The sequence below is a fragment of the Theropithecus gelada genome, chromosome X (assembly GCF_003255815.1).
Source record: "Theropithecus gelada isolate Dixy chromosome X, Tgel_1.0, whole genome shotgun sequence".
NCBI lineage: Eukaryota > Metazoa > Chordata > Mammalia > Primates > Cercopithecidae > Theropithecus > Theropithecus gelada.
Window position 1 is genome coordinate 49,667,421 of NC_037689.1, and position 13,762 is coordinate 49,681,182.

The 13,762-nt window shown below is 33.4% G+C and overlaps 1 protein-coding gene across 3 annotated transcripts in view; it reads left to right on the plus strand.

The window, feature by feature from the left end:
* The window catches only part of DCAF8L2 (DDB1 and CUL4 associated factor 8 like 2), a 170,276-nt gene that overhangs the window by 130,459 nt on the left and 26,055 nt on the right, over nucleotides 1-13,762 (plus strand). For 2 of the 3 annotated variants that reach the window (XM_025372963.1, XM_025372965.1), the window contains 2 exons: nucleotides 2,713-2,804; nucleotides 6,254-6,337. The gene's annotated coding sequence lies outside the window, so the exon portion shown is untranslated. The remainder of the gene's footprint in view (nucleotides 1-2,712; nucleotides 2,805-6,253; nucleotides 6,338-13,762) is intronic. The other variant, XM_025372966.1, reaches the window with a different exon arrangement.

The window sequence follows — 13,762 nt, forward strand, 5'->3', positions numbered from 1 at the left end:
TAACTCTTCAAATCAAGTAGTGTAAGTCCTTTGACTTTGTTCCTCAGTTTAAAAGTACTTTGGGCAGGCATTCTTGGTCTTTTCAATTCCCATATACATCCTAGAATCAACTTTCCAATTTCTATAAATTTTTAAAACTTCTGAAATTTTGGTTGGTTTTGTGTTGAATATATAAATTTGGGGGTAACTTTGTATATTATCTATTTTAGTCATCCAGTCCAGAATTAGAGTATTTTTCTTAATTTATTTAAATATTCTCTAGTCTGTTTGTCAGTGTTCTCTAGTCTCAATTGTTCTGTCTTTCGTGTCTTTTGTTAAATTTAATCATAAGTACTTGGTGATTTTAGGTACTATTGTAAACACAAACTAATATTTTATTCATTTTTGTATATTAATCTAGTCTCTGACCATGATAAAGTCACCTATTTTTTCTAGAATTTATATGCAGATTCCTCAGCATTCTCCTATTTTAACAATTATTTCTTCTGCATGTGTATATAGTTTTACTTCTTCCTTTAACATTTTTATCAGTTTCATTTTTTTCCTTCCTTCATTGCTATGGCTAGGGCCTCCAACACAAAGTTTAAGAGAAGTGTTGAAAGGGGACATTGTCTTGTTTCTGACCTTAGAAGAAAAGATTTACTCTTTCACCATTAAGTATGATGTTAGCTGTAGGATTTTCATTGTTTGTAGATGCTCATTATCAAATTGAGGAAGTTGTCTTGTATTACTAGTTTGATGAATATTTTTATCATGAATGGCTATCTGATTTTGTAAAATGATTTTTCTGCATCTCATAAAATGACAAAATATACACATACTATGTACCCACAAAAATTAAAAATATAAAAATTGAAAATAATAAAAAAGACAATTATTTTTCCATTTGTTCTCTTAATATGGTTTGCTAATTACATTAATTGATTACTTCAGTATTAAACAAAACTGGAATTCTGTAGATAAACCCTCTTTAGTCAGAGTGTATTATTATTTTATATATGGTGGACTTAGATTCAGTAATATTTGGACCATGCAGCATGTAAGTGAGACCACGCAATATTTTTCATTCTGTGTCCGGCTCATTTCACTTAATATAATGTCCTTCAGGTCTTTCTATGTTGGGACAAATAGCAGAATTTTCTTCCTTTTTATGGGTGAATAATTTTCCACTACATCTGTAGGGGTGTGTGTGTGTGTGTGTGTGTGTGTATGTGTGTGTGTGTGTGTATATATGTGTGTGTGTGTGTATATTTGGCTTTGTTCTTCAGTTTAAAAGTGCTTATGTGTGTGTATATATATATATGCCTCTTGTCACACAAAAGTAACTATGTGAGATGATAGATATGCTAACTCGCTTCACTATAGTAACCACTTTACTATTTGTATCCCACAACATGTTCTAAGCCTCAAATATACACAATAAAATTGATTTAAATGAATAAAGAATAAAGAAAATAATTAAAAAGGAATACTGATCTGCAGTTTTTTAAATAATATCATTTTGTGATTTTAGTATTAGAGTAATGCTGGCCTCATAAAATGGGTTGAAAAGTGTTCTCTCCGTTGAATTTTCTGAAAGAGTTTGAGGTTGGTATAATTTCCCAAATGTTCACTAGATTTCAACAAAAAAGCCACCAGAAACATGGAGGCTTTTGGAGGGAAGATAGCTAACTATGAATTCAGTTGCTTTAATATATCTAGCACTACTCAGGTTATTTATTTCTTCTTGAAGGAGTTTTGGGAGCTTGTATCTTTCAAGGGATTTGTCTGTTCATCTAGGTTTTAGAATTGGTTTGCATAAAGTTGTTCATGATGTTCCTTTATTATCCTTTTAATAGATATAGGATCTGCAGTAATATTCATTATTTCCTTCAAGATATTGGTATTTTCTTTCTATCGTTTTTTATTAGTAGTATAGCTAGGGGTCATGAATTTTGTTGATATTTTCCAAGAACCAGATTTTGGTGTTATTTTATTTTGGAGTATTTAACCCAATTAACATATTGTTGTCATTTGAGTCATCTCAGAATTGGCATCTGCTGACTGCCTTTTCCTTTGAAGTGGGGTCTAAGTTTCCTGGTTCTTTGTGTGTCAGATAATTTCAAATTGTATCATGGCCACTAGGAATTTCATGTTGTAGACACTCTGAATTCTGTTATATTGCTCTGAACAGTAACAATTTGTTTCTCTTACAGTAAGTAGTTAAAATAGTTAGACCCAAACTGCAAAATATCCTAACTGAAGGGGTCAGTGGCTCAAATTTCAGTTGTTCAAAGCTGTTTCCAGTTTTGCCTACATATGCATGCTTCACAGGTTGAAGTGAGGTTTTTTTCTGTTTGTTTGTTTGCTTGTTTGTTTGTTTGTTTTTCTGAGACTGAGTCTCACTCTGTCGCCCAGGCTGGAGTGCAGTGCTGCAATCTCGTCTCACTGCAAGCTCCGCCTCCTAGGTTCATGCCATTCTGCCTCAGCCTCCCAAGTAGCTGGGACTACAGGTGCACACCACCACGCCCAGCTAATTTTTTTTTTTTTTTTGTATTTTTAGTAGAGATGGGGTTTTACCACGTTAGCCAGGATGGTCTCAATCTCCTGACCTCGTGATCCACCCACTTCGGCCTCCCAAAGTGCTAGGATTACAGGCATGAGCCACCGTGCCCAGCCTGAAGTGAGTTTAAACACAAAATTTAGAGTTTCTCTTGATTATTTTCTTTCCAGGGTTCTGTGTTCACTTGACTACCAGAAACATTTCTAGTTTACCATTAGCGTTTTAGCTGCTTCCATACCTCTGTGACTGCAGCTACTCTCAGGTAAAACTGTAAAAATACAGGATATTCACACGGTGCTGGTCACTTGGTCCCTTCTAAAAATGTTTTTATTTGTACAGTTTCTAGAGCCCCAGGTATTTGAGTTTGTTTATTTTTGTCTAATGTTTATAGCTGATATTTGTGGGAGGATCAATATGTTAGGCGCTTACTCCTCCAAAATGGAAACAGAAACCGCAAGTGGAAGCTTTAAAATAGATAATTATCTGTTTCTGTAGAGATAGACTGTATTCACTTGGGATTGAGCAAAGGCATGAGCCTCTGTAAAGTGGACCCATCAGAAAATATGTGTAAGGAGTCTGTGTTGAATTTATTAACAGTGAAATCCGTATTTATGATCCAGGTAGGTATGCTGAGGCAGACCGGTGTACAGAATTTGAGGAAGAGGTCTGAGTTGGAAAGAGAATTTTGGTAATCACCAGTGTATAGAATGTATGGCATCTGAGTGAATTATACTGGATTAAACTATGAAGGGAATAATTTTATGTAAAGAAGAACAAAGTCTGAGGACTGAAATGAGACATTTCACAGCTTTAGGAGCCAGGAAAATAAGAAGAAACAAGGAAAGAAGACTGAGAAAAAAATAATGGACTTGGAAGGTATGAGGAGAATCAAATAAATGCTTCAAGAAAATTGGATTAGAATACTGCCAAATGTTGTTAATGAATGAAATAAGATGAGGACTGAAAATTGGCTGGTAAAATTGGATTAATGTACATTATTGATTACCTTAAAAGAGCAGTGTGTATGAAATAGTTGAAAGAAACTCTTCAGGCGATTCAAGAAAAAAATAGGTAATAAGAGGCAGAAATATCTAGGACATACACAAACCTTTTGAGGAGATTTTCTGTAAAGGGGAACAGAGTAATGGGGCAGTAATTGAAGGAGATAACTGGAGTAAAAAAGGTATTAATGTTAAAAGTAACAATACACAATGTTTATTTGCTGGCAGAAGTTATCTAACCAAGGGAAAAGAAAATGGAAGATGTAGGACATCAGTTGGCAAACATGTTCTCTAAAGGGACAGATATTAAATATTATAAACTTTGTCAGCCGTATGAGCTCTATCATAAGTGCAACCATATGTAACATGTAAATTAATGGGCATGGTTGTGTTCAAATGAAACTTGATTTACTAACAGATGAAAGGCAGGGTTGGGTTGTGCACCTTAGTTTGCTGGCCACTGATATTAAGAGAAAAGAGGGTAATATCAGAAATTAAATTCTTGAGTAGGCAAGCCTTGAGAGGATCCAATATACAAGTAGAGAGATCATCATTTGATCAAAAAAGAAAAAGTTCATCCATTTTAATAGAATTTAGGGTGAAATATGACCCTTATACAGGTAGAATGGTAGATGGTGGTTGTAGAAGCATGTACAACTCTCCTTTAGATTTCTTCTGTTTTTCCATGTTAGGAAATGTTAAGTCATCCACTTGATCTTAATTATCCTAGCTATTCCTAATAAACATCTTCAGCTTTGCCAACCCCTATTCCAGGCTCTGCTAACACTAACAGAATCATTTTATAATAGAAAAAAAGAGAGGAAAATGCAAAATGATTTTTAATGGTTTCTCAAATAACACTAATTCTGCTTCTCATTCATTAAACACCTAAAACGATAGAACAGTCTAAGAAATCAAGTGGTTAGAATTACTGTTAACCCTTGATTTTACCAAACCAGATTCTAAATGTATGGTAATTCATTGTGTGTGTGTGTGTGTGTGTGTGTGTTTTAACTTGAGATTGCTCTAAACATGCACCTAAAACATCTTTTTCCTGTTTGTGTATCATAATAAGGCAAAGAAAATATTCCTAGCAATTTCTTTCCCAACCATTATTTAACTTCAGAAACTTTTCTCTAAATATGCTTAGTTTAATAGAGAAATGTTTATTCCCATTGTATAAAATGACTACATTTTAACACCACTAAGATTTAGGAGGCATTCTATTTTGGTGGAGTACTTCTATGGCAGCCAACATTACATTACAGAAGGTGCTGTAAACTACAGTGATTGCAAAAGTTATAGCAACGAGAATACAGATATTTGAGAAAATCATGTTTTCTGAGATTGACTATATTGACAGGTCTTTCTAGCCTCCCCACTTTCCTTACTCTTCCAAAATTTGAAGTAATTGCAAATGTCAGTGCCCTGGATTCTGTCAGGTTTAAGGCCATATTACCTCAGTCTTTTGAGTAAGAACCCTGCAGCCACCTTATAAAACATGTTTAAAGTAGAAACCACATGGATTTATTATTATTATTATTATTATTTTTAGTTAAAGGCAAGTAGTTCCGGGTTCAGACATAATTTTCAGAAAATAGCTTCTCATCCGTGTGTTGGGGACTTAAAATGGTTTTACTATGACACTAATATTTTTCTCTTCACAAGATATAGTGTACAATAATTTGTAGGGAAAATAATATTTGAGTGGAAATGGAAGTCAAAGGTAACTGAGAGTAGGCCAGGCACGGTGGCTCACGCCTGTAATCCCTGGGAGGCCGAGGCGAGTGGATCACGAGGTCAGGAGATCGAGACCATCCTGGCTAACACGGTAAAACCTCGTCTCTACTAAAAATACAAAAAATTAGCTGGGCTGGTGGCAGGAGGCTGAGGCAGGAGAATGGCATGAACCCAGGAGGCGGAGCTTGCAGTGAGCTGAGATTTCGCCACTGCACTCCAGCCTGGGTGACAGAGCGAGACTCCATCTCAAAAAAAAAAAGGGGGGGGGGAACTGAGAGTAGATCTATTCTTGAAATCTGTGGTGGAATTTGGAAAAACTAATAAACCGTCATGGCACTTTAACTCAATGGTTAAGAGCACAGATTCAGGATCCAGACTTACAAGTTTGAGAAAGTTACTTATGCCTCAGGATCTCTGCTTTCTCATCTGTAAAACAGAAATTAGTAATACCCACTTCATAGGGTTATCATAAGGAGTAATGTTTTAATACTTGTCAAAAACGCAGAACAGTACATAGCACAATAAGTGTCAGTTAAATAAAAACTAAATAAATAATGCATGAGGGGAAGTTATTGATGCAAAAGAAAGTGGCCCAGGAAAAGAGCTTGGGGGTATCACCGCGTCAAGCTATGTCATAATAAAAACTAAGTATTCATGCTCCCAGGTCATTTCCGCTTCAATAACTTTAGCTACAAGTACATCAGACTTTCAGAGATGACTAATGCTAAATTAATGATAGTCCTTTCTTCAGAATGGATATAAATATTTTTGCTTTTCTTTCTCAGAGCTTTTAACATTATTATTGTCACATATGTTTGAACTACACATTGCATAACCTTAAACTTAAATTTGTTATGTTCTCCCTTCATCAGTATTGGACAAACTAAAATCCAATGACTTGGTTAGCTTATTATCTTTATTAAGAAATCTGATTAGACTTGCACTGAAACAATTTATTTTATCCTGTTAGGAAGTTGCACTGTTGCAGAGGTCCATTAACTCTTTCAGGACAGTGTGGAATCAGTGGGGAAATCTCTAATTGCTACTGACACAGGTGAGTGGCATGGGTAGCAAATTATGCATGGCGGCAGCAATTTCCTAAAAGACCTGTGATTACTCAGTGGTTAAAAAGCTTTAATGTGCCTCTAGTGCCTAAGTCATTAACAGAGAATGATTTAGGCACAGGAAGAATCTAACTAAAATGTAAAACTGTGAAGGCATTACAAATAATAGTTTGCCTAATAAAAGTACTTGAATATTAGTTTGTGTCAGATACATTTTCCCATTAACTATGATAACTCATGAAAAATACAAAGCAATTGAAAAACACAAAGGTAAATCTTGTCGCAAAATGAAACAACAATAATCAGAAATAACGCAAACAACCTTTTCTTTATATGTTTACAACTTGCTCATATTTATAAAATCTTCGCTTTTATAAGAGTTTAATGTGCCGCTGTGTCTATATCACTGGCTTTCCAAGCCTTACCATCAGCTCCCATAGGAAATGTGTCATTCAATTTTAAAAACGGGAAACTGAGACTATATGTATTTCTGAGCTGTAAAACTTGTGATACCCAAGTATTTTATTTTGCTTTAGGATTACATTTACTCCTTTTTTGTTTTTAGTTCTGGTGGACATGTGCAGGATGTGCATGTTTGTTACATAGGTAAAGGTATGTCATAGTGGTTTACTACACCTATCAACCCATCACCTAGGTATTAAGGCCAGCATGCATTAGCCATCCTTTCTAATACTCTCTCCTCCCACCCCACTCCCCGACAGGCTGCAGTGTGTGTTGTTCTCCTCCCTGTGTCCGCATGTTCTCATTGTTCAGCTCCCACTTACAAGTGAGAACATGTGGAGCTTTGTTTTCTGTTCCTGCATTAGTTTACAGAGGATAATGGCTTCCAGCTTCATCCATGTCCCTGCAAAGGACATGATCTCCTTCCTTTTTATGGCTGCATAATATTCCATAGTGTATATGTGCCACGTTTTCTTTATCCAGCCTTTCATCGATGGGCATTTGCATTGATTCCATGTCCTTGCTATTGTGAATAGTGTTGTAGTTAACATATGTGTGCATATATCTCTGTAATAGAATGACTTATATTCCTTTGGCTATAAACCCAGTAATGGGATAGCTGGGTCAAATTGTATTTCTGGTTTTAGCTCCTTGAGGAATCACCACACTGTCTTCCACAATGGTAGAACAAATTTACATTCTCACCAACAGTGTCAAAGTGTTCCTATTGCTCCACAACCTCACCAGCATCTGTTGTTTCTTGACTTTTTAATAATGGCCATTCTGACTGACTTGAGATGGTATCTCATTGTGGTTTTGATTTACATTTCTCTAATGATCAGTGATGATGAGCTTTTTTCATATGTTTGTTGGCTGCATGAATGTGTTCTTTTGAGAAGTGCCTGTTCCTGTCCTTTGCCCACTTTATAATGGGGTTGTTTGTTTTTTTCTTGTAAATGTGTTTGAATTCCTTGCAGATTCTGGATATTAGACCTTTGTCAGATGGATAGATTGCAAAGATTTTCTCCCACTCTGTCGGTTGCCTGTTCATTCTGATAGTTTCTTTTGCTGTGCAGAAGCTCTTTAATTAGATACCATTTGTCAATTTTTGCTTTTGTTAAGATACATGTTTTGTTTCCTTAAAACAATATTTAAAAATAGCCATGTTCTCTTTTCAGTCTCTAGAGAAATGTGAAATTTTAAAAATACATACAAGCATAGTCTACCAACCATGTACAGTTCTGATTGCATTTTCAATCCTATAATTTTCAAGAGGGCATCATTTTTTATTCAGTTGAATTGCCATAACTTTAGTCATTTCTCTATTATAAAATATTCTATTTTACTCTTGTTAACAATGTTATAATTAACATCATTTTTCCTAACTTTTGAGGAATAATTTACATAAAATAAAACCAACACATATTAAATGTATAGTTTGATGAGTTTTGGTGATTGTATGTATTTGTGTAGCCATTCCCACAAACATGATATAGATCTTTTAAATAAACCCCAAAAATTCCATAGTGACTCTGAATTAGATTTCCTCCTCTCATCCTCCACCCCAGGTAACCACTGATCAGTTTTTTGTCACTATAGTTTTGCTTTTTCTAGAATTTCATATAAATGGAATCGTGTAGTATGCAGTCTTTCATGTTTCACTTTCTAACATACCATCATGTTTTTGAGATTCATTCATGTTTTTGTGTATATCATTATTTTGGTCGTTTTGTTCCATGGTATAAATATACCACAATTTGTTTATTCGATCACCACTTTTAGGACAATTCCCCCCCTTCTAGTTTGTGTATAAGCCTATTATGGTTAATTTTATGTGTCAACTTGACTTGGCCACCGGGTGCCCAGTTACTTGGTCAAACATTATTCTGGGTGTGTCTGTGAGAGTGTTTCTGGATGAAATTAACATTTGAATGGTAGACTCAGTAAAGCAGACTGCCCTCCCTAATGTGGGGGGAGTCCTCATCCCATCAACTGAAGGCCTAAATAGAATTTTAAAAAAAGGCCAACCTTTCTGAGAACAAGAGGGAACACCGCCTGCTTAACTGCTTGAGCTGCAACATTACTCTTTTCTGGCTTTCAAACCATGGCTGAAACATTGGTTATCCTTGGGTCTCAAGCCTGCTGGCTTTCCAAATGGAATTTAAAATCTTGGTGCTCCTGGTTCTCGGTACTTCAGACTCAATCTAATGCAACACCATTGGCTCTTCTGGGTCTCTGTCTTGCTAACTGCAGGTCTTGGTGCTTCTCAGCCAATTTCTTATTACATATGCATGTGTGTGTATATATGTATATATGTATACATAAAACAGGCACACATACACACACACATATATCCTATTGCTTCTGTTTTTCTGAAGAATTTTGACTAGTACAAAGTCTTTCTGTAGATCCATTTTTTAATTTATCTTGGGCAAACATCTAGGAGTGGGACTTCTGATGAAAAGTGCATATAATGCCGATATTTAATTGTCAATTTTTTTCAAAATGGCTGCAACATTTTGCATCCCCATCAGCAATGTATGAGAAATGCAGTTGCTTCATCTTTGTCCAAACCTAGTATTTTCCATTTCTTAGATTTTAGCAATTCTAGTGAATATATCATTGTAGTTTTAATTTTAATTTCCTCATGGTTAATGACATAGAACACTTTTTCATATTATAATTGGCCATAGACTTATTTTGTTTTGTTAAGGAAAATGTGTAAAATATAAAACATATATAAAGAAAGTGTATTTTAAGAGGTACAGTACCTCTTAAAATCGTTTACCTATTAATTTTTTTTGGTTTTTTTTTGAGATGGAGTCTTGTTGTCACCCAGGCTGGAGTGCAGTGGCATGATCTTGGCTCACTGAAACCTCCGCGTCCTGGGTTCAAGCGATTCTCCTGCCTCAGCCTCCTGAGTAGCTGGGACTACAGGTGCTTGCCACCACGCCTGGCTAATTTTTGTATTTTTAGTAGAGGTGGAGTTTTGACATGTTTCCCAGGCTGGTCTCGAACTTCTGACCTCAAGCGATCTGCCCACCTCAGCCTCCCAAAGTGCTAGGATTACAGGCGTGAGCCACTGTGCCAGGTCAAAAATGTTATTTTCTTGATAGTGAATTAAATTTGTTCTTTATATTTTTTGGATACATGACCTTTGTTAAATTTATGATTTACAAATATTTTCTTCTATTCAGTGTACGGCAATCAATTTTGTTTCCTAAACCATGTCTGTAAAAGAACAAAAGTCTATTTGTCTTTTTTTTCTTTTCTTTTACGGATTATGCTTTTTTTATGTCCTGCTTAAGAAACTTTGTCAAAGTCAATATGACAAAATTTTTTTTCCATGTTTTCTTCAAGTGATTTTATATCTTCATCTTACATATAGGTCTATAATTCATTTAAGCTAAATTTTGTATATGATTTTGAGTCCAAGGTTTTTTTTAACCATACAGATATCCAGTTGTTCCAGTAATATTTATTTAAAAATGTATCTTTCCCCTACTGGAATACCTTAATACTTGTGTCAAAAACCACTTCACCATATATATGTAGGTCTGTTTCTGGAATCTTGACTTTGTTTCATTTAGATATTGTCTATTACACCAGTACTACACTGCATTAATTATTTTATCATTATAGCGAGTCTTGAATCAGATAGTGACAGTTCCCCAAAGTTATTCTTTTTCAAAGCTATTTCAGCTATTGTAGATTATTTTTATTTTCATATATTTATTATAATCAGCCTATCAATTTGACTAGGACTCCATTAAATCTATAGATCAATTTGAGAAGAACTGACATTTCAAAAAAGTTTAGTATTCTAATTTATGAAAACTATATGTATTTATGTGTGTCTTCTTTAATTTAATGTCACCAATGTTTTGTAATTCGGTGTTCAGACCTTACATATCTTTTATTAAATGCATTTATAAATAGTTTATTTTTTACATTATTAAAATTTGAATTTTTAAATTTATTTCTTATATATTAATTTTTATTTTATAGAAGGACAATTAATTTATATTGTATTGGTCTTTGTATTTGTATTGGTCTTATAAATTGTAAGCTTGAAAAATGTGATTGTTAATTGCAATAACTATCTTGTAGATTTTAAAGGATTTTCCACATACATAATTAGATTATCTGCAAATCAAGATGGCTTTGCTTTTTTATTTTTCAATCAAATTGTAGGCCTTTTATTTATTTATCCATTCATTCAATTTATCTTTTTGCACTACCTGATACTTCCAGTATAATGTTGAATATAATGGTAGCAAATACTTTAAAGCTAATCCAATTTAAGAAAATGGGTGTGTGAGGAGAGCAAAAAGGAAAAGTTAAAAGCTAATTAATTTCACTGTTGCTCATAATAAGGTTCTGATACATAATTTTTAAACAAAGAAAAGACTAAGGATGTCATATAAATATATATAGAACAAGGATTTTTTAAAGTCCTAAATATCGAAGAACTACAAAATACTAAACATTTAAATAAATACAAATGGACATAATTCACCTAATAATTTTTTAGTTTAGGATTGAAACACAAAGCAAACCTAATTCTAATCTATGGAATAAAACAAAGATTGAAAATGAATTGATGGACAAGAGAAATTAGTTAGAAAACAAAATCTGCAAAATAAGAAAACATAAGATTGTTTAAAATAACAAAGTAGTTTAGCTCACATAGGAGACAAAAAAGAGAGCATTAAAACACAAAATAAGAAATAATAGGAGTCAATCAAGTAACTCATAATTTTAAAAAATCACTCACAAACTATTTTATGCAGCCCTATGTAAAAAATCTAAATTAAATGGATAATTTTCTAGAAAAATGCAATAGAAGAATAATTACCAGAAGAGAAATTTGAAGCAGATAATTTCCCTAGACAACTGGAGAAATTTGTAAATAAAATAATGCCCTCCTCCCTGTGAATAACACCAAGCTCAGATGGTTTCACATGAAATCCTACCAAATCCATAAAGAACAGATCATTCTGATGGTAATCCACCTATTCATGAGTACATAAAAAGCTGAAATATATTAAAATTATTTTTATCAAGCACGAATGACATTTTATCCATAACCTGAAAAATGCACAAAAAGGAAAACCACAGAACATTTTCATTTATCTCTCATTGAGGCATCTCATTTATGCAATTTAATGCAAATTAATATGATTGATCTCTAACAATGTTGAAAAGACATTTTTACTGGATTCAAATCTGTCCTTTTTTAAAAGAAAACAAAATAAAAACACCTTGGTAAAATAAAACATAATTTAACAGATACTTCATTAAAATGATTTATGTGCAGATAAATCTCAACGATGCCATTACGTTCTGATAAGCCCATCATAAGCTGAAAATATTGTAGGTTGAAAATGCATTTAATACACTGAACCTACTGAAGATCATAGGTTAGCCTAGTCTATATTAAACGTGCTCGAAACTCTTACATTAGTCTAAAATGGGACAAAACCCTCTAATGCAAATATTATTTTATAATGAAGAATGTTTAATTCACATTCAGTAGAAAGCGTACTTCAAATTTTGAATTTTTAATTAGCCAAAATTCAAAATTGGAAGTGTGGTTTCTACTGAATGTGTATCACTTTCACGACATCATGAAGTCAAAAATTCACAAGTTGAACCATTATAAGTTGAGGATTGTCTCTGTGTGTATGTATGTGTGCATGTGTATAATCTTAAAGCACATGTTTATTATAATATACTGCTTGTGTTCCAGACAAAAACAGGAAGATAACAAAATGCTCACTACCACAACTGCTACTTAACATTTTATAAGGTGCATTAGCTAGTGAGATTAATATGGGAAAGAAATTAAGAGGTATAACAATGTAAAATAAGGAGGTAAAAGTATTTCATATAACAGATAATAAGAAAGCGTAACTGTAACCCCAGGAGAATGATCTGAAAAGCTACTAGAAAAAAAATAAGTTATTGAGTTATAAAATTAGTATTCAGAAATCAATAGATATCTGCACAAACAAAATCCATTAAAAATCATTAAAAGAATTGTATTCGTTTACAATGGCAACAGAACAGGAGAATATATAGAGAAACAAACCTGAAATAAAACTATAGGTTTTCTGAAGGATGCAAGAATTATATTTGTATGGAAAACTATGCCATGTTTTATCTAGGAAGATTGAGCAATATAAAGATGTCCATTCCCCCAAAGTTAATTTATAAATTATAAAATTTATAAATAACAAAAAATCAAAATCCAGAAGGCCTAAATGAAAAGAGTAATAAATGTTTCTAAACTATTTTTTAAATCAAAAGCAAAGTCAAAAGACAAATGAAAAGCTGTGAAACATCTTTACGATTTGTACCACAGAAAACAGACTAACCTGCTTAATGAATAAAAAAAAAAAACTCCTAGAAATCAAGACTAGTAAGACCAACAACAAAACAGAAAAAATGGGCAAAGAAATGAACCGATGATTCCTAGCAAAACAAATACAAACTGAATTTTAAAATAGAAAATGATTCTGAGTTTTTTATAAATTAAAAAATGCAAACACACTCTACAGAGAAGCTTTTCCTTACCTATCATATTCCAAATTTTTAACAAAATATGGCTGTTGAGACTACAGGAAAACACCATTCTCATACATTAGTGCTAAGAGTGGAAAATGATGCAACTCCTATCCAGGACAATCTGCCATTATTTACCAAAATACAAATGCAATTGCCCTTTGACCACAGATTTCCTCTTCCAGGTATTTGTCCTACAAAAATGATCATGCATTCTAAATGATATATGAACAGGATTAGTCATTGAGACACTGTAATAGTAAACAACTGTAAGTAAACCATGGGAAATTTCTGAAATAACTGGACCTATATCTACATAATAGAATATTATGCATCTGTAAGAAGAATGAGTATAGCTTTTATGTACCAAGAAAGAGTGATCTCCA